General features: G+C 43.4%; 1 pseudogene; it reads right to left on the bottom strand.

Annotated features, from left to right (window-relative positions):
• Positions 1 to 21,700: 21,700 nt before the first annotated feature.
• LOC129044914 (MKI67 FHA domain-interacting nucleolar phosphoprotein-like) lies at positions 21,701 to 22,598 on the bottom strand (annotated as a pseudogene).

Raw genomic sequence — 22,598 nt, 5'->3', positions numbered from 1 at the left:
CTGATGAACAGATAACCATATGTGATATATATCAATACAATGGAATATGGCCTGGCATGCTGGCTGATGCCTGTAATCCTGCACTTTGGGAGGCCAAAGTGGGAGGATCACTTGAGCCCAGGAGTTCAAGGCCAGCCTGGGTGACAAAGTGAGACTCCTTCTAAAAAAAATAAAATAAAATAAAAAATAAAAACAATGGAATATTATTCAGCCATAGAAAGGAATAAAGTACTAAACACACTATAACATGGATGAACCTTGAAACTATTATGCTAAATGAAAGACGCCAATCATGAACGACCACATATGGTATGATTTCAATTATATGAGATGTCCAAAATAGGTAATTCCATGGAGACAGAGAGTAGATAAGCAGTTGCTCAGGGCTGGAGGGAATGGGGTCATTGTGGGTGGGTGGTAACAGCTAAAGGACACAGGGTTTCTTTTGGAGTTGTTGAAAATGTCTTAAAAATGATTGTGGTGGCTTTTGCACAACTCTGAATATACTAAAAACCACTGCATGTAGTACACCTGGGGACCCTGGTTCTCTGCCCTTTGTCTGGCCACTCCTTCCCTGTGTGCCATCCCTCCTGCAGTCTGCAGCCTCTGCTGCTCCTCAGTCCACTGTTCTTGGCCATCTCTTCCACCTGTGACCACTCTCTCCTCATTCCCTCTGGGATGAGCTCACTCCTTCCTTTGGTACCAATTACTGTCTATGGCAGTGGATCTTGACTTTGGACAGACCCTCTAGAGACTCTGAGTGATTGGTCTGGGTGCAGCCTGGCCATAGAGCATTCTGAAAGCTCCTCAGGGCATTCTAATATAGACCACTGGACAGTAAAGCATTAGTTTGCTCAGCAGCCTTGGGTCACTCCAACCCTGCACATTCCAAAAAAACGACTGGCCCTTGACCACCTCTGGGGAGATAACTTCTGAGCACTTCGAATCTTCTGCCTTCATTTTTATTTTTTCTGAGGTGGAGTCTTGCTCTATCGCCCAGGCTGGAGTGCAGTGGCACGATCTCAGCTCACTGCAACCTCCGCCTCCCTGGTTCAAGTGACTCTCCTGCCTCAGCCTCCCGAGTAGCTGGGATTACAGGCACCCGCCACCACTCCCAGCTAATTTTTCTCTATTTTCAGTAGAGATGGGCTTTTGCCATGTTGGCCAGGCTGGTCTCAAACTCCTGACCTCAGTTGATCCACCCGCCTCGGCCTCCCAAAGTGCTGGGATTACAGGCATGAGCTGCTGCTCCTGGCCAAATATTCTGCCTTGTAAGAATGTTTTTGTATGCCTGAGGCTTTGGGCTTTGCTGTATCAATATGACCTCTCTAGGGACTGAAGCCTGAGTAGCTGGGGTCAATCACCTAGGAGCTGCATGCCTGCACGACTGACCCCCAAGAAAAACCCTGAGCACTAAGGGTTGCTTGGGTGGGCTTCCCTGGTAGAAAACCCTTAGCATGTGCTGCCACACATCATTGCTGGGAGAATTAACCACTGCATTTCCAACTCCAGATTGGAGGCCTTCCTTTAGCATTTCTTGTAGCACAGGTCTGGTGTTGATGAAATCCCCCAACTTTTGTTCGTCTGGGAAACTCTTTATTTCTCCTTTAGGTATGAAGGGTATTTTTGCTGGATATATTATTCTAGGGTAAAAGATTTTTTTCTTCAGCACTCAAAATATGTTATGACACTCTCTCCTGGCCTGTAAGGTTTCCACTGAAAGTCTGCTGCGAGACATATTAGAGCTCCATTGTATGTTATTTGTTGCTTTTCTCCTGCTGCTTTAGGACCCTTTCTTTATACTTGACCTTTGGGAGCTTGAGTATTAAATGCCTTGAGGTAGTTTTCTTTAGGTTAAATCTGCTTGGTGTTCTATAACCTTCTTGTACTTGAATATTTATATCTTTCTCCAGGTTTGAAAAGTTCTCTGTTATCCCTTTGAATAAACTTTCTACCTCTATTTCTGTACTTTCTCTTTAAGGCCAATAACTTTTAGCTTTGCCCTTTTGGGGCTATTTTCTAGATCTCATAGGCATGCTTCATTCTTTTTTAATTTTTTTGTCTCCTCTAACTGTGTATTTTCAAATAGCTTGTCTTCAAGCTCACTAATTTTTTCTTCTGCTTGATCAATTTCACTATTAAGAGACTCTGATGCATTCTTCATTATGTCATTTGCATTTTTCAACTACAGAATTTCTGCTTGATTCTAAATATTTCAATCTTGTTGTTAAATTTATCTGATAGAATTTTGAATCCTTTCTCTGTGTTATCTTGAATTTCTTTGAGTTTCCTCAAAACCACTATTTTGAATTCTCTGTCTGGAAGGTTTCATATCTCTGTTTCTCTAGGGTTGGTCCCTGGTGCCTTAATTAGTTTGTTTGATGAGGTCACATTTTCCTGGATGGGCTCGATGCTTGTGGATGTTCTTTAGTGCCTGGGCATTGAAGAGTTAGGTATTTATTGTAGTCTTCTCAGTCTGGGCTTGTTTGTACTCATCCTTGGGAAGGTTTTCCAGGTATTTGAAAGGATGTGGGTGTTGTGATCTAAACTGTATCTGATTAGGGGACACTCCAAGCCCAGTGATGCTGTGGTGCTTGCAGACTCATAGAGGTACTGCCTTGGCGGTCTTAGATAATATCTGGAAGAATTCGCTGGACTATGAGGCAGAGACTTTTACTCTTTACCTGTAATTTCTCCCAAACAGTCTCAGTCTCTCTTTTTGTTTTTCTCTCTCTCTCTCTCTGTGCTGAGCCACTTGGAGGTGCAGGTGGGCTGACACAACATCCCTATGGCTACCACCACTTAGACTACACTGGGTCAGACCTAAAGCCAGCAAAGCACTGGGTCTCATTCAAGGCCCCCTGTAAACATTACCTGGCTATCACCGATGTTCATTCAAGGCCCTAGGGCTCTGCAGTCTGCAGGTGGCAAAGCCAGCCAGGCTTGTGTCTTTCCCTTCAGGGCAACAAGTTTCTTCAGGCGCTAGCAGGTCCAGAGATGCTGTGTGGGAGCCAGGGACTGGAGTAAAAATCCTTAGAAATTTACCTGATGCTTTATTCTAAGGCAGCTGAGCTGACACTGAAACCATGAGACAAAGTCCTTTCCACTCTGCCTTTCCCTTTCCACAGGCAGAGGAAACTCACCCTGTGGCCACCACCACAGGCCCACAGGGAATATTGCCACGCTATGGTCGATGTTCATTTAGGGCCCAAGGGCTCTTAAATCACTTGTGGTGACTGTTTCCAGGCCTGGGACTCACCCTTTAGGGCAGTGGGCTCCCCTTTGGCCCAGGGCATGTGCACATCCAGAAATGCTATCTAAGAGCCAAGGCCTAGAATCAGTGACCACAAGAGCCCATTTGGTGCTCTACCCCATGGTAGCCAGGCAGGTACCTAAGCTGCATGACAAAGTCCCTTTTACCTTTCCTGCTGCTTTTCTGAAGCAGAAGAAGTCTCTCACCACAGCCACCATAGCTGGGAATGTGCTGGATCTCATCTGAAGCCAGCATGTCTCAGTTTCAGAATCTTACTCCAGGCCCATAGCATACTACCTGGGTATCACTGTTGGCTATTCAGGGCCCAAGGGCTCTTGAGTCAGCAGGTGATGAATCCTGCCAGGACTGTGTTCTTTTCTTTAAGGCAGCAGATTCCCTTCTGGCCCAGGGTATATCTAGAAATGACATTCAAGAGCTAGATCCTGGAATGGGGGTTTCTTGACTCTGACTGGTGCTCTATCCTGCTGTGGCTGAGCTGGTATCCAAGATGTAAGACAAAGTCCTCTTTACTCTTTCCTCTCCTCTCCTCAAGCAAAAGGAAGAAGCCACTTTTGTTGCTGCATGCTGCACTGCTTGGGTTGGGAAAGGGGTGGTGCAAACACTCCCTTGGCTGCCCTGCCTGCTGTCTCTCTAGGTCGTGTGCCCCCTGAGTCCACTGGCTCTAAGCCTAGCATGGCATTAGGACTTGTCTGGGAATTGAAGTCTTTATGGTCTAGACTGCCTTTCAAGTTTACTTACAGCCCCAGAGCACAATAGCTTGCCATGGCAAGGCTTATCAAAACTCAAGCCTCAAGCCTTCTAACTGCTAGAATGGATAAACCCCTCTGGGTAGGGCTGGTTTAAATGCTCCCTCTATGGGCAGGTGTCATCTGAGTTCCCCCTGGTTTTGCTTTCTGCTGTGACAGGGCAGTACTGAGTTCAATGCAAAGTCCCACAATCGCTGCACTCTCCTTCCCCCAAATGCACAGATTCTCTCTCAGCACCACAGTGGCCACTGCTGGGGGATGGGAGAGGAGTGACCTTGGTGTTTCAAGACTGTCTTTCCTATCCTCCTCAGTGCCTCTTTCAGTGTTATGAAGTTAGAGCCAGGTACTATGAGTCCTCACCTGATTTTTGATTCTTATGGAGATGGCTTTTTGGTGTAGAGAGTTGTTAAATTTGATTTTCCTGCAAGGAGAATCATTGATGGAGGCTGCTATTCAGCCATCTTGCTCTGCCCCTCCTACCTCACTTAACTTTAATTATCTCCTAAGAGTCCTATTTCAAAATGCAATCACATAAGGGATTAGGGCTCCAACATATGAATTTGGGGGAGACACAATTCAGTCCATAGCATTTGGACTTGGGGAGAGGGAGAAACAGAACATTCAGAGGAAGGACTCAGTGCAAGCAACAGCTTGGAGGTGGGAAAGTTCAGCTCATGGATAGAAAAAATTGATCCAGTTTGGCAGGGCCCACGGGAAGATGTGGCGGAGTGGTGAGAGGTGGGCTACATCAGAAAGAACCTTGAATGCCAGGCTGAGGTTGGAGACATTTCCTGTTGTGTAGAAGGTGCCATGAGGTGGTGGGGAGAGTAACATGATGAAAAGGATATTTGGGAGGATGGATCTGGCATCAGTGATGGGTAGGGGTAAGGAGTGAACAAAGCTGGAGGCCAGGAAACTGGACACACAGCCCAGAGTTCAGGTTTAGGCTGTTCAAAGGCAGTTTCCACACTGAGTTCCAATGTGGATCAAAGCATGCAGGGGGTGGATGATTTGGAAAAGCAAAACCATCTCTCTGCATTACCACACAATTTCCCAGCTGAGATCATCACCAGAGTCCTACAAATCAGACAGTCAACTTGCCCCAAACTCTGTTCCTTGAAGCTGTGACCCAGAGGGAGCCCTTGTCCAGCTATAGCCCAGGGACACTGCACCCTGGAGAGGACTGCACCTGTTCCCTCCCAGGAGCCTCATCTCTGTCTGGCCTGGCTTTGGCTTCAAATACCCTCAGCTTTGGAGCTTTGGCTTCAAAATCTGTTGGATCAGATTCATGAGAGCTCTGGCCTTCTTTGGTTTAGGAATTTTAAAATAGTTTTTTCAGCAGGCAGTAGATGAACTCAGCTTGCTTACCTCTAAGAACTGGCTAGAACTCACAGAAAACTGTTTTACTCACAGTTATGGCTTGATTATAGGGAAAATACATAGATTAAAATCAGCTAGGGGAAGAAAGGCATAGGGCTGAGTCCAGGAGGTCACCAGACATGGAATGTCCATTATCCCTTCCCCATGCAGTCAGAGTGCATTACCCTCCTGGCTTCGATATGTGCCAATACACATGGAGTATTCCAGCCAATGAGGCTCCCTCAAGCCTCAGTGTTCAGGGTTTTTACTGGAACTTCATCACGGAAGCATGCTTGATTGTCCATGTGGCTGCTCTCAGTTTCCAGTCTCCAGTCCTTTCAGGGGTGACCTAAAGCCAGGACTCTAAATCACATAGTTGGTTTTCCTGGCCTGGCTAGTCCCCACCCTAAATCTTATTATTAGACTATCCATCCTGACCCAAGATCCCCAGGCAAAAATATTCCTATCAGGCATTACGTGTAGGAGATAAGGAGTCAAGGACAAAGGCCAGACCTCTTTTTGGTCGTTAATTTTTTTTTTTTTTTTTTTTTACTATACAACATGCCATCATTCTGTTATCCTTCCTTTCTGTTTTATCTTCAAAATAACCCTAATTGATGGGTAAGGATGTTTATTATTATAAATGAGATCTCAAAAGGAAAGGCACTTGGGCAAAGTTGCATAGTCTATCTTTGACTCGTGGTGCAATACTCTTTCCACTCTCTGAGAACCCTGAGTCCTGAGAAGAAGATGGAAGGTGTGTATATGTGTGTGTGTACGTGTGTGTGTGTGTAAATGTATATCTGATAAGTATGTGTAGATGTGTATATGTCTCTTTGTGTTTGTGTATACATGTGGATGTCTGGGTGTCTGTATTCATGTTTGTGTGTATGTGTACACATGCTCAGGGGTAAGGTTAAAGAGAAAATCAGCAGGGTGCTGTGGTGCACACCTGTAACGCCAGCTACACAGGAAGCAGATGGGGGAGGATCACTTGAGCCTGGCAGTTTGAGAAAGAGAGAAAATTTCAATAATCTTCCTCTTGCAGTTAGAAGGAAAAACCTGGGGCTGGGCATAAAGAGAAATAAAGCACAGCATAGAGAGGCAGAAAAATGTCTAATGAAAAACAAGTGGCCAAGAATCTAAAAAGAAATATAGCACATTAGCAGCAGAATAAAACTGGGAGATAATTTCCTCTAGAACCCTGATAATCTTTGTGAGAAAACTGTTGGTCACATATGTTAACTGCTGAAACTTGCAGGACCCTGTGCAACAGAACTGGCAAGTAAAACCATGTTTCTTAAACTCAGTATGCTACAACTGTCATTCAACTCTTTCGCAACGAAGGTTTCACAAACCTATCTCCAGCTTCCGGATGGTGAGGGAAAGTGGGATGAGATTTTATGATAAATTGTGCCCGTCTCTGAGTCCCTCTTCTCCTATTGAAGAGAAGGAAAATGAGGCTAGCACATTACAGCCCTGCCTGACAAAAGTCACAAGATAAGCAAATAATTATTATTTAAAACTGGAGTGTCCTATCATGTATTCATGAATGCCACACATTCTATATTGGATCGTCCATTTCAATTTACTTATATTCTTTGAAGCAAATTTATAAGATTTGAATTATTCAGAAAATGCCCCCAAGCTAATAGAAGAAAATACTTTAACCACATGAAGTATCATGCTACACAGTATGGTGTGGTGGTGATGTGTGCAAGCTCTAAAACAAGAAAACACAGTTTCAAGTCCTGGCCCTACCCCCTTGGGAAAGTTACGTGGTCTCTCTCTGCCTCAATTTCCCCATCTAAAGTGTGGGGATGACAATAATACTATCTATTTCACGGGGTTGTTTTGAGGAAAAGAATATATGTAAAGCACTTTGAACAGCAATTAGTGCTATGTAAGTGTTTGTTATTCTTATTTTAACATTTCAGATTATAAATATCTACCTGTTATTCAGATGGCAAGCATCCCTAAGCTGATAACATGATGAAGAGCTTTTTGGTTCCTCGATTTTCCATCAGCTTTGTGAGGAAAAAAATACCACATGAAGAAGAGCAACTGAAGCAGGTGTGAGAAGGAAACTTGGCTTAAGATTGGGGGGCTTGGGTTTATTAGGCTTCTGTCTTCTAAAAATTTCCTGAGCTCCATTGAGAAGAAGATTTTTAATATCAATCTAGCTAAAAAGGACCAATAGACCCCACAAGACACTGAGTTAGATATAAAAATAAAAGGGTAATATATAGCCGGGTGCAATGGCTCATGCCTGTAATCCCAGCACTTTGAGAGGCCGAGGCGGGTGAATCATGAGGTCAGGAGTTCGGCCAGCATGGTGAAACTCCATCTCTACTAAAAATACAAAAATTAGCTGGGCATGCTGGCACACACCTGTAATCCCAGCTACTCAGGAGGCTGAGGCAGGAGAATTGCTTGACCCTAGGTGGTGGAGGCTGCAGTGAGCCGAGATCGTGCCACTGCATTCCAGCCTGGGTGACAGAGAGAGACTCTGTCTCAAAAAAAAAAAAAAAAAAAAAAAGGAAAGAAAGAAAAAAAGGGTAAGAAATGAAATATGGAATACTACACAACCAGAAAAATAAACAACTACAGTACCCAAAACATGGTTAAATCTCATAGGATTATGTTAAATGAAAGAAGGCAGCCACAAACGTGCACATACTGTATGAATCCATTTATATTCATAATTAATCCAGGGTGACAGAGGTCAGGATCGTGGTTAACTTTGAGGAGGACAGCAACTGAGAAGGGGCAAGAGGGAGCCCTCTGTGGTGATGGAAGCATTCTGTATCTTGAGCTGAGTGGTGGACACACGACTGTGCACATATGTAAATAGTATGGGGTTGTAATTTAAGGTATATGCACCTCACTGTATGTAAGGTACTGTCTTAGTCCATTCGTGCTGCTATAACAAAATATCTGAGACTGGGTAATGTGTAAAGAACAAAAATTTATTCCTCACAGTTCTGGTAGGTGGGAAGTCCAAGATCAAGGTGCCAGCAAGTTTGTAGTCTAGTGAGGGCTGCTGTCTGCTTCCAAGATGGCACTTTAAATGCTGAGTCCTCCAGAGATGAGGAATGCTGTGTCCCAACATGGTGGAAAGGACAGAAAAGCAAAAGAAGGAAACCGAGCTAGGCAGCTCCCTCAAGCCCTTTCATAAGGTCACTAATCCCATTCAAGAGGGGGCTCTTCCCTCATGACTTAATTATCTCCTAAAGACTCTACCTGGGCCAGGCGCAGTGGCTCATGCCTGTAATCCCAGCACTTTGGGAGGCCAAGGCAGGCAGATCATGAGGTCAGGAGATTGAGACCATCCTGGCCAACAAGGTGAAACCCCGTCTCTACTAAAATACAAAAAATCAGCTGGGTGTGGCACACCTGTAGTCCCAGCTACTCGGGAGGCTGAGGCAGGGGAATCTCTTGAACCCGGGAGGCAGAGGCTGCAGTGAGTCGAAATCATGCCACTGCACTCCAACAGCCTGGCAACAGAGCAAGACTCCGTCTCAAAAAAAAAAAAAAAAAAAAGACTCCACTTCTTAACACTATCACATTGGGGTTTGATTTCCAACATGAATTTTGGAGGACACACAAGCATTCCAACCATAGCAAATTTACTTTATTAAAAAAGAAAAAAAAAAGGAAAATCCTGTCTCTAAACATGGTATTTTAAGAGTTTATATATTTACAGCCCAATTTTCCACTTGCTTACATACATATTTGTGATGATCATTCTTAGCTGAGAAAAGTTTCAGTAAATTAAAAAAAAATCTCATATTATCTATTAATATCTTATTCAGATAAGATCAAATTTCTAACCTAGATTTTAGGTTAAGACATAGTCATTTGTTGTAATGTGAGAATGACAGAGAGAGAGAGATATTAACTAGCAGAATCCAACTATAAAAATAAATTTAAGGGCACAATTCTCTACTAGTGACTCCCCCAGACAAATCATTACTTGGATAGCAATGAATCAACTAAAAATGGAAGCGAGAACAGTTTGAGTCCTTTTTGCAATGGATGGATGTTTATGAGACTATTAAGTGAAGAGGGTTCAGAAACAAGGGGATAAATGGCACGCTAATTTGGGGTTGAATGGAGTAATGGGATGATCTTGGAAATATAAGAATCTTGCTTAATGGGGCTTGTCTACTTGCAATTCAATAAACTAATATATGTAAATTAAAAGTGATAAAGGACATGAGCACTCAGAACAAAATTACAGGAATGAATTTAGCAAAGAGGCACCAAAGTTGAGAGAAGGGCCACTGTTCCATGTCCGACATCTTTAATTCTTGAGTCATGGGGATGGTAAGCCAGGGAACAGATTCTTCTGTCTGGAAGCTAAAACCAGCCTTTGGGGTGGCTTCAGAGAGACTGTTCAGACTCAAGATGCAAAAGTAGATGTTGCATGGTCGAAAATATCCCGAATGCAAAGGCATTTTCAAAGACAATGGTGCGCAGGGAAAAAAATGCTGTGTGTTTTAAAAGGAAAAAAAAATTAAAAGAAAGAATGGAAACAAGAAAGAAGAAGTGACCAGAGGGTGCGGTGACCATATGTTCTGGTTTGCAAAGCACAGGTAAGGTTATGTCTGCTGTCCCAGTGCAATTATAATAGTGCCCCTTTCACTCTCTGAATGTCCGTATTTGGAGGATAAATCATATGACCACCCTACCAAAGAGAGGAAATTAGCCAGAAGACCCATATGTCGATTTCAAACGGTGTAGACTGATCCGCAGCCACGCTCATGCCGCTGCCCAGCTGAGCGGTGTGCACCATCTCTGCCTCGCCCTACCTCGCCCTACCTCGCCCTGCCTGGGTGAGTCTCCGGGAAGGCTAGAGCGGAACCCTCGGCTCCCACGTTGCTCTGGTGCCACCTGCAGGTTATATGGGGGAACTGCTTCTCTCTACCCCACTACCCACCACCCCGCCTCCCCACCCTGATCCTGGACAGCCTTGGACTTGGCCAAAAGACATTCAGAGCACGCGAAGCCCTGGGTGGGGAATGGGCTGGTCCCCGCAGTGAAGCCTGCGTTACAGAATCAGACGGGCCCAGCTTAAACCAACAAAGCCAAGCTCTTCCTCTTCCTACTCACTCCTGTCCTGTCTCATTTTGTAGAGAGGAAACTGAAGCCTAATTCAGAATTTTCATTGGTAGGATTGTGAAGCATACAGCTGGAACCTCCCAGGTGCCATTCCCCACATCTCTGTCTTTCCCCTAATACATTAGGATAGTGGGGAAGCAAGAGAACTTAAGTTTACTAAGCTCCTACTGTGTACTGGGGAGAGTAGGCACTTTTATCTCCAGTCTCACAATTGATGGGAAATAGGTGATTATACAACCGGGATATAGGATCAGAGTGGGCTAGTGATGTGCTCACAGTATCTCAGCTGAAATTGGAAACTAGGGGTCTTTGACTCTAAAGCTAGTGCTCTTTTTGGGTCTCCAGTTTGAGCAATAGTTGCAAAATGCAAAGAACACCATGAAAATCTTATATTGATCCATATAAGACTGTATTGCAAACAAAAACATGGAGTGTCTTCGTGGGGGTGACGGTGAGGCAGGGAGATTATCTCAATTCTATGCAACCTGGGAACTCTCTGAGGAAAATGAAAGAAGCCCGACTGAGTGCAATTTTTCTGATAAACAAAATCTGTCAGAATGTGGGGCCTTGTGGGTGCTAAGTGAAGGTAAGAAACCATGGTGCTGGACATTTTCTAAGGTGTTCTTTATGAAATTACTCAGGGCCTCAGTGCCTTCACCTTCGTCATGACCCTAGGCAGTTTCCCCATCTGTCTTCATCCTACTGCCTGACATCCTATCTATCAAACTGCTTTTGGAGTTATGACCCAATAAAATAAAAATCATGGTGGGAGTCATTTACACCCTAGTGAGAGTCATCTAAAATTCCCTTTTCTTCTCAGAACTTTTAGCTGAAGTTGGTTATGAGAGAGGTTGGGGAGTAGGAAAAGGGTTGGGGCGAGCAATCTTGGAGCTTGCACTGTTTCTTGCGGACGACCTGGCACAGTGTGAAAATGTCAATCTAAAAGGAGAGTTCTATGCATGTTCCTCTCTATTCCCTTTGTCACCAATACCAATCCCCAAAGCAGAGCCCTGGGAGGGCTGGACTGAAAAACCTGGAGGTAATAGAAAATGCTTGGCTTTTGATTTCAGGTCAAGTTCTTCCAGTGACTTGCTGTGTAAGATTAGACAAGTCAGTTCACCTCTTTGCACTTCAGTGACCTCATCTGTAAAAGGCTGGTCTGGACTAGATTAAAGATTTTCTTTAGGTTTTGCAATTTTTTTTGTTGTTGTTGATGGGGGGGTGTGTGTGTGTGTTTAAACAGAGTCTCACTCTGTTGCCCAGTTGGAGTGCAGTGGCGTGAACTCGGCTTACTGCAAATTCTCCTGCCTCAGCCTCCCGAGTAGCTAGGATTACAGATGTGCGCCACCACACCCAGATAACTTTTGTATTTTTCGTAGTGATGGGGTTTCACCATTTTGGCCAGGCTGGTCTTGAACTCCCGACCTCAGGTGATCTGCCTGCCTCAGCCTCCCAAAGTGCTGGGATTACAGACGTGAGCCACTGCACCCGGCCTGCAATTGTTTTTTGTTTTAATGTGATATTCAATTCTTCCTCCATCTTTATTAAAGTATAATTGATAAATAAAAATTGTGTATATTTACAGTGTTCAATGTGATGTTTTGATATATGCATACATTATGAAATGATTAAATCAAGTTAATTAACATTTTCATCATCTCACATACTTTTATTATTATTATTATTATTATTATTATTGTGGTAAGAATATATAAGATCTATTTGCTTAGAGTAGTGTTTACTAGAGGAGAGGAAGGGTAAGGGGGAGGGGGTAGCCAAAGGTTGGTTAACAGGTTAACAGATACAAGAGTACATGGCTGAGTTTGGTGGCTCACACCTGTAATCCTAGCACTTTAGGAGACTGAGGTGGGAGGATCACTTGAACTCAGGAGTTTGAGGCCAGCCTGGGCAACATAGGGAGACCCCATCTCTTTAAAAAATTTTAAAAATTAGCCAGGCATGTTGGTGCATGCCTGCGGTCCCAGCTACTCTGGAGGCTGAGGTGGGAGGATTGCTTGGGTCTGAGAGGTCAAGAGTGCAGTGAGTTGTGATTGTACCACTGCACTTTAGCCTGGGGGGCAGAGTGAGACCCTGCCTGGAAATAAAACAAAACAGCTAAATAGGAGGAGTAGTTCTAGTGTTATTTAGCATTATAGGGTGATGATAATTTATGACGATTTATTATATATTTTCAAATAGCTAGAAGAGTGCATTTTGAATACTCCCAGAACAAAGAAAAGATAAATGTTTGAGGTGGTGGAGATGCTAATTACCCTGATTGGTTCATTACACATTGTATAAAAATATTATACTGTACCCCAAAAATATGGACAATTCTTGTGTCAATTAAAAATAATAATAAAAGCAAAAAAATCTCTCTTAGCAATTTTCAAGTATACATTATTATTAACTGTAGTCATCATTCAGTACAACAGATCTCCAGAACTTATAACATATTTAATTCTGATCAAAGTACTAGACACACAGAGTTAAGAACAAAATGGTATCTGGAGCAAGAAATCCTCAGTAAGACAAAAAAAAAGAAGAAAAAAAGAACAAAATGGTAACGAAAGGCTTATATCAGAGAGCATTTCCTCTGCCCTTTCCTTTCTTGCCTTTGAGTCCTAATTCCCAGAGGCCATCACTTTAAACTCATTTTGCTACTTCCTCTGGTATAATCATATTTCTAAATAATGCTTATGTTGCTATTTCTTGATTTGTTTTCCTTAGTATCTGTCGACTTCCTGGCATAACAGAGTATAGGGCTTACCTCCCTTACAAGTGAGGGAGCCTCCATTCTACCAATTTGACTAGATCACATCTTATGAAATCAAATGCATTTACACTCTTGTAGATATCTAAATTTTGTTTCCTAAGCCAAGTCCTGCACTGAAATTGTTTCATTTGTTTCCTTTTTTTCCCCTGGAGTTGATCATTGCTTCAGATTTTTTCCTTTCATTTGTTTATATGTTTTTGTATCTATTAACGACCTTTTTTTTCCCCCAGATGCTCCAACTGATCTATGAAATGCCTAGTAATAATTATCCAAAAACTAAGATACACCAGCTACTCTATCAGCCCTGTTATTTTCCAGGAGGCATCCCTTTCTCCCTTGCCCCTCCATCCTTATGCTCCAAACTGGACTCAGATCTCTCAGCCCATGGCATGGCTGGCATCCTGGCATTTCTCTGAATTTTCTGCTGCCTCTTCTGTGTGCATCTCCTGTTCCCTGGCCCCGTATCTTCTTTTTCCTTGGTTTACCCTTGCATCGTGTTGCAATACATGTTCCAGTGACTTCCTGAGAATGAGTGAATGGAAGCCAAGCTTTCTGACCCCCACATACTTTAAAATGTCATTATTCTATCCCAACTCCTGATTAATAGTTTGGCTGGATATAAAGCTCTAATTTAAATGTAACTTCTCCTCACATTGGGAAATATTGCTCTATTATTTTCCAGCTCCCAGTGTTGCTGGGAAGAAGGCAGAGTCATGCAGAGTCTTGGCTCTTTATATATGACCTGTCTTTTCTCTCTGGAAGATTTTAGGATTTTCTCTCTATCCTTGGTTTTCTGGAATTTCCCAGTGATGTGCCTTGTTGTAGGTCTTTCTTCGTTCACTGTGCTTGTCACTTGATAGACTCTTTTGAACTAGAAAATTATGTCCTTCTATTATGGGAAGCCACTAGCAGGTTTGTATGAGCTGGGTAATCACATTCTTTTCTTCCAAGGACAGAGGTATCAAGGCCCTGGGAACCTCATAAGTGGATTAGGGGTAAGGAGGCCTGAGGTGAACCCAACAAAGCTGCAGCACCACCTGAGCTCATGTCCCAGGGCTAGGCTGTGCCTGAGGACAATAGACATGGGTGATACCTACTTCCTGCCCGGTCCCATGGTGGGGCTCAGAACACACATGGTCTAGGAGGACCATGTAGTCTCGGGCTACATTTACATGCACCTACCTGTTTGTAGCATTCAGTGAGCAACAGGACAACTTAGGGGAAGGGGCAGCTCCAGAGAGCAGGATAGGAGGGAGGTAAATAAACATGGGGTAGGGAGTGGCCTTGTGGGGAAGGGGCAAAGGCAGGGCTGTGTGTGTGTGTGTGTGTGTGTGTTATGTATTGGGGGAAATGGGGAGAGCATCTATAGTTTCATCTGCCCCCTTTTCTGGCCACTGCATCCCTTTTTTCGTGAATAGTTTTTCTTCCCATCATGGACTGAATGTCTCTGTCTCCTCCAAATTCATATGTTGAAGCCCTAAACATCTGTGTGGCTGTATTTGGAGATGAGGCCTCTCAGGGAATCATTAAGGTTAAATGAGGTCCTAAGGGTGGGGACCTGATTCCATAGAATTAGTGTCCTTATAAGAGGAGACACCAGAGAGTGCACTCACTCTCTCTCTGCACAAATACAAAGAAGAAGTCATGTGAGCACACAATATGGCAGCCACCTACAGGCCAAGAGAAGAGGCCTCAGAATGAAACCTACCTTGGTGGCAATTTGATCTTGGATTTCCCAGCCTCCAGAACTGTGAGAAATAAATATTTGTGGTTTAAGCCACCCAGTCTGTAGTATTTTGGCATGGCACCCTGAACTGACTAATACATCTCCCCACCTTACTTCAACCACATGCCGCTAGAGGGCTTGGCAGGTTTAGTGTCCCAGCTACCCAGCCAACCCAGACCAGACCAAGCAGAAGCTTTCTTCTGGAATTTTCCAAATAGGAACTAATGGAGGGGAGCCCCATCCTTTCTTGGGGGCAAAGCCAGGAAGACGGAAGCCTCGTGCTGCCAACAGTCTGATTCCAACCTTGTGGGGAAAGTTACTCTGAGAGCACAAAACTGATCTGCAGGCTGAGATGGAGACAGAGACAAGGGAAGGAGCCTGCAAATCCTGACAGTGTTGGTGACCCTGAGTCCAGGTATTCCTGAGGCTCAACTGTTCCGTGCCCTGCCTGTGGCTAACTTAATGACCAATGAACTTCCCTTCTTGCCTAAGCCAACTCGAGTGAATTTTCTGTTACTCACCCTAAAGAGCCCTGACTGCAATGGCAGGGCATGACGGGGCTGGGCTGGCTGGGGCAGAGGACGGTGTGGGTGAAATCAGCTATGACAGGAAATGCAGTTATTGAGTGGCCTCCATGAGGTCTTCCTCCAGCCCCGACTGTGAGCAAGGCTGGGCTTATATGTTCAGTGGGTCAGAGTGAGGGATTTAGTCAGAGGTGCCATGCTCAGGGCCATCTCTCTATGGGCCAGACTCTTCAGCATCAAAGGCTTTGCCATCAGAGACAGTTTTAATTACATCTTGGATTCATTTGATCAATTGCTCTTCTCCTACTTTCAGGATCTTTACACTAGACTGCCCCACATAGGTGTTAGGAAGCCATAGGCATCCTGGCCAGAAGCCCAGACCACAAAAAGGGCTTCTGCCAGCCTGCCCAGGGTTCCAGAGGGTAGGACCGAGGGGTAGTGGGAAGAGCTCAGCTTGGGCAGCCATGGCATGTACACCACTCTTGATCTGTCTCCTGGAACTTTTCAGCCCTCAAGTTTGGGCCCCAGTGGGGCACACATGGGAAAAACAATGAATGCCCATGTCTCTGACTAGTTTCCCCATCAGAAGTGGTCATTGCATCAAGCACCCTCCTCCATTAAAACTGGACAGACCAAGGGCCACTTTCCTAATGGTTGGATCTTATTGGTCCATCTCATGTTCCCAACAGAGCTCCCTCCCTGAGATGGGAATGTGCCATTCCAGGAGAGCCCTTTTGACCCTGTCTCCAGCCAAAGCCAGTCCCCCTGCTTTCTCAAAAGCAGGTGAATGAGACCCTTTCTCAAAAACAAAACAAGAAAAGTGTTGTTATAATGGCACCAACTGCATATGAAGTTCCTGAAATTCTGAGTTCCACTAATATTATTTGTATGATTTAAAAAAAAATACATACTTAAAAGCAACACCCCAATAGAGGCAAGCAAACCATGTTTTGCACAAAACAACTATCAATGGTGATAGCACGTGGATCTCCCCTTTCAGAACCCTGAGATTCTCAGTGCCCTTACTCTAAGGGCTTTCTGCAGACAAGGTAACTATCAGAAACACATAGAGAAGATCAGAGCGTGGAAGAAAACTTGAGATTTTTTGAGATAGGGTCTTGCTCTGTCACCCAGGCTGGAGTGTAGTGGTGTGATCTCTGATCTCGGCTCACTGCAAGCTCTGCCTCCTGGATTCACACCATTCTCTTGTCTCAGCCTCCTGAGTAGCTGGGACTACAGGTGCCTGCCACCACACCCAGCTAATTTTTTTGTATTTTTAGTAGAGACAGGATTTCACCATATTAGCCAGGATGGTCTTGATCTCACGACCTTGTGATCTGCCTGCCTCAGCCTCCCAAAGTGCTGGGATTACAGGCGTGAGCCACCATACCCGGCCAAGAATTTTTTATTTCAACCTTCTTCATTTTACACAGAGACAAAACTGAAATTCAGAGACTTCTGGTTTCTCAAGGCACACCACTAGTCAATAAACACACAGAGCCAGAAGCTAGATCTAGCTCAGTGTTCTTTTAAAACCTTCAAAATTCCCCTCTGCTAGTAAAGCTTACAACCTGACAATAACTTAATATATACACACAAATACAGCTATTTCCAAAATAGATTGGTGGGGGGCACAGATGCTGCAGTTTTACAACTTATTTTATATTTTTAAGAATTGCAAAATATGTCTCCAGTACTCATAACAGGATGTCATTAACCCATTCCCATAGTGGGTTGGACATCTAGGTTGTTTCCAACTATTTGCTTTTATAATTATCCATTATAATGGTGAAAAATTGGAAACAACCTAAATGTCCAACAATACAGGCATTAATTCTCTATAAAGTGAATATCAAATAGCCATAGAAAAGACATTAAAGACCCAAAAGTTTTGCTAATTGAGCAAAAATACACCATTTCAGGTCAGATGCAGTGGCTCACACCTGTAATCTCAGCCCTTTGGGAGGCTGAAGCGGGCAGATCATTTGAGTCCAGGAGTTTGAGACCAGCCTGGCCAACATGGCAAAACCACATTATAAGGAACATGGATGTGCTTCGGTCAAGGAATAGACCAAGGCGTATATCCAAGCTTGTGTGACTCATGAGTTTGGCGGGCAAGCGCACACCTCCACTTGTAATATAACCTGTTTGTGTAAGTTCATACTTGGCTTTATGCCACTATTGTCTCTAAAAGGTATAACTGCCCTGTTGATGCCGTGCATAAGATATATGGCTTTTGGGGGCTCGGCTCGGCTCCACTCCACATGGTTTGACATGTGGGTGCACTGGCGCCCAGAGAAAGAGAGAGGGAGCCAAAGCTGTCCATCTTGCAGGTGAAAGGGAGGGACCCAGGACACAGCTGGGCTTGCTCATGCCCAGAGAGAGAAAGAGTTAAGCTGCTGACCCTGAAGGCAAGGGAGAGCCAGCTGCGCAGCTATGTCGGGGGGCAGCTAGCTCAGACAGCCGATACACGGTGAACAGTGGAAGAGTAAGCTGCTAATAAGAAAACCAGTGTAAGAAAGTTGTTAATGAGAGCTGCTGCTGAATAAAGCTGTCTTTCATCTGCCTATGGCCCCCGAGTGTTCTTTCTGATCACCCACCCACTCCCCTCAGACTTCAGCATGGGCTGGACCTGGACCCTGGGACCTGACACACATCTCTACCAAAACTACAAGAATTAGCCAGTGTGGTCGCACATGCCTGTAATTCCAGCTACTAGGGTGGCTGAGGCATGATGATCACTTGAACCCAGGAGGCAGAGGTTGCAGTGAGCCAAGACCGCACCACTGCACTCCAGCCTGTGCAACAGAGCGTGACCCTGTCTCAAAAAAAAAGAAAAAAAAATTAAAGACCATTTGTCCAGTATAAACTCTTTCAAAATATATATTAAAGCATGGAAAAGTCTAGAAATGTCATCAATGGTAATTTCAGGGAAGAATTCTAAGGTGACTTTTTTTGGTTATCTACATTTTTTTTTCTTTTTCTTTTTTGAGATAGGGTCTTGGTCTGTCACCCAGGCTGGAGTGCAGTGATGCGATCAGGGCTCACTGCAGCCTCAACCTCCCAGGCTTAAGTGATCTTCCCACCTCAGTCTCCTGAGTAGCTGAGACTACAGGTGCACACCACCACACCTGCTTAATTTCTGTATTATTGTATTTTTTGCAAAGATGGGGTTTTGCCACATTGCCCAAGCTGTTCTTAAGCGATCTGCCTACCTCGGCCTCGCAGAGTGCTGGGATTACAAGTGTGAGCCATGTGTGTCGGGCCTACATTTTCTTTTCTATAATGACCATGACCATGGATTTCATGTACCAACATTTTTCTAACAATAATACTTACAAAGTATACTATGAAAAATATTCAGAGAAAATGAAGAATACAAAATTGTAAAAATCTTATATAACTAGTTTTTTTTTTCTTTTTTTTTTAAAGGCAAGAAAGAAACAAAGTAGTTTGTCCAGGAAGATAGTTTTTTCCCTTTATATTTCTCTGGTGAACTCATTAGGAATTCTAAAAAGTTCCAGGAGTAGAATCATGGGGTCAAAGTACCCTGGCTTTAACTTCTGGTTCAGAGAATCCTAACAACTTACATTGTCACCAGCAAGGTCTTTGACTACATAAGCAACTCTCACCTTAAAGCAATTCTCATCTGACATTAGCTGTTCAGCTTTCTGCTGATACGTTGACTCCAGGAGGCTCCTTGAGTTCTGTGTGTTTGGCTGGGCTCCGGTGGCCCCATTATTATTTTCTGCCAGGTAAAGGTCAGTCACCCGCACACGGATCTCATCACTCACGATATGCTGCAGCTGGAATCAAACAAAGGCAAGCTGTTAGTGAACACAGAAAACATTTCTCCATTATACAGTCAACGTTCCTTTGATCCAATCACTCAACTCAAAAAAGATTTTGTTTTCTTTTTTTTTGGCTGGCAATTTTATAAAATTAATCACACAAACCACTGTATCATTTCCTTGGAGAATAATCAAGCCAAGATTTTCAACCGTATCAGTGGTCCATCGTAAAACTTTCATATCTATTTAAAATAAAAACCATAGAGAACTCAGGTTAATGTACTGTGTATTTAAAATTCTAAGGATCTTTAAATAATTTTTCATGGGCCATATTTTTATTGCATTTTAAAATCATTTAAAATCTGCTTTCACACATATCCTCCCTCATTTGATCTGCACAACTGCCCTTGGAAGCCGGTTGGAGAGAGAGTTGGGGACTGTTAGGAGACAAATTTACACAATGCATAAGAAGGCTCACAGTGAGCTGGGGTGAGAAAGGGAGGCTTGGAGAATCATGAATGCATGATTGTCTATATTCCCAGCCCAACTACAAAGTCTGAAACTCATTAGGTATTTAAGAAATAGCTGCTGAATTACTGTCTAGGGGTGCTCAGCTGAAGAAACAGGGTTGGGACCAACAGTCAAGCTTCCTGACTCCTAGCCCAATACTTTTCCAAACACACCACCTATTTTTCTATATCTGATAGAAAGTATATGCATACGTTGTACGTAATGTCAACTCACTTTCAATACAGGCCAATCATGATTGACTACCGTAGCTTTTGTGAAAATCTTAGGAAACTAATGACTAGAAAGTTGAACCTTTCAGAGTTCCCATTCTCATGTCATACGCTGTTTCTATTTTGAAATAAAAACCCTTCCAAATGAAATTTTATCCATCAAAATGACAGAGAAGTGAAGAATAGATACAAGAAGAAAGCAAAATGTTAATTTCAATATCAATTTATCTATTTATCTTTAAAATTATCTTAACCACCAAGTCATTCTATTTTTAGGAAGACACATTCTTTTTGAAATGTTAGGAACTATGATAACTATTTATTCTTAACTTTAACTCCTAAATGACCAGTATGTGTATTAGCAGATAACTGGACACAGAGCAAGGTCAGTCAAGGTGACTGAGTGTGGCAGAAAGGGCAGTATCTCCAGCAACTGCAGATGGATAAATGATAATGAGTCCAGATAATAGATTCTGATACAACTGTTAAAATAATGCTTATGAGTACTTAATAACATAGGGAAAAGCTTAAGATACAGTGTTTTAGACAGAAAAAAGGCAAAGTGGAAAAAAATATATGGAAAGCATGACTTCAATCATGCATACAGATGCTTCCACTTTATACTTTTTTTTTTTTTTGAGACAAGGTCTTGCTCTGTCACTCAGACTGGAGTGCAGCGGCATCGTGATCTTAGCTCACTGCAGCCTCGACTTCCTGGGTTCAAGCAATCCTCCCACCTCAGCCTCCTAAGTAGCTGGGACTACAGGTATGTGCCACCACGCCCAGCTAATTTTTTGTATTTTTAGTAGAGATGGGGTTTTGCCATGTTGCCCAGTCTGGTCTCGAACTCCTGAGCTCAAGTGATCCACCCACTTGGGTTTCCTAAAGTGCTGGGATTATAGGTGTGAGCCACCGCCTCTACTTTATACTTTCTTGTTGAAGTAGACTGTATTACTGATTCCCAACCCATACCCTCTTTTTGGATATCCGGCCCCTCCTCGAGTCTTTGGAAAGGGCAGCACTACAAATCCAGGGACAACCAGGGAACTCCCACCTCTGCTGCTAGACAGATCAGATTCTCTATCCTGCTAATTGGAAATGACACAGAGAGTGTTTGATAGATTTTTTTGCGGAGGAGCATGTGTAAGGAAAGGTCCAGTAACACTGGGACCACGGGTACTGCCAGGGCAGGCCAAAGCCTCAGAGACTGGAGAAGCCTGGAGCACATGCTGAACGTCCATCTGCAGAGCAAAGCACAAGCATGGAGCAGAAGTCCAGAGTGAAGCCATGCAGGAGAGAAAAATCACCTTCCAGCCCAGTCCTTCCATGGTGGGGTCATATTTTGAGTTCTGTTCTTAGATGTCTGTGAGATTGCCTATTGTATTCTTAATACAAATCTCTCATAAGCCAGCCTAGAACAGGTTAAGATACATGTAATGACTTGACTTGGCTGGAGTGCAGTGCAGCGATCATGGCTCACTGCAGCCTCAACTTCCTGGGCTCAGGTGATCCTCTCACTTCAGCCTCCCAAGTAGCTGAGACTACAGGCATGAGCCACCATGCCCAGCTAATTTTTTGTATTTTTTATCACAAAAATATTATATTTTTCAAAAGAAATATTATATATAATACATTGAAAATCACTGATTGCTTTTTCTTCATCTTTTTTTCTGTGAATGTGTAGGTATTTGAGTCTCTTGTATTTCTTCTTTTACACAGGATATGGGCTGTTTGAAAACTATTTCATTATCTTCATCATCATCATTCATTTCAGCCACTTCAGATTTTCATCTCTTCAAAAACGTTGATTTACAAACCGGTGTGGGGCCCTGGCTATCCACAGTCTTCTCAGGAGTGTCAGGAGGGCCTAAAACCTTTTTCTTCTTCTTATGTAAAACCTGGCCTTTTGTAGACATCGATGATTCATTTTTGAAATATTTTCCATTTTCTGTAAAATCAAAGAAGGAATATCATAGTCAATTCCTTTTTAAGCTAATTTCTTCCCGAGTAATCTTTCTTTCTTTCTTTCTTTCTTTCTTTTAAATCGCTCCTCCATCCGTAGTTTTTGTGTAAGTGCCGATTCTGATTATACCGTTTCACTGATGGATATGATGGCTGCTTAAATGGAATATTCCAGTCTTTAAAAGAGTTCTTTCTGTACTTTTTCAGGTGGCATAAAATGACACTCCAAGAGTCTTTCACCAAATAGGTAGTTGTTCATTGTTTCAGCAACTATCTTTGCAACATCCTCAGACTCAAACTCCACAAATTCATAGCCTTTGCTATTTCCAGTCCTTTTCTTTCTGGACAGTCTGAACCTTGTAACAGTGCCACACTGGGAGAAATAGGAAAGGATCTGGGTTTCATTAAGTAGATTAGGTAGGTGGCGCACATAGACTACTCCAGGAGAAAGTTGTTCTTGTTTTTTTTCCACCTGGTTATGCGCTTGTGAACCTGAGCCACTTCCTTCTTCAACTGGGCATCTTCCTGCGGTTTCAGAGACAGGATTGGCTGAGCCAGGCCGGAAAAGGCCACCAT

Source organism: Pongo pygmaeus, chromosome 8, assembly GCF_028885625.2.
Source record: "Pongo pygmaeus isolate AG05252 chromosome 8, NHGRI_mPonPyg2-v2.0_pri, whole genome shotgun sequence".
NCBI classification, from domain to species: Eukaryota; Metazoa; Chordata; class Mammalia; order Primates; family Hominidae; genus Pongo; species Pongo pygmaeus.
Note: the sequence above shows the minus strand (reverse complement) of the source record. Positions and strands in the feature narration are given on the sequence as shown.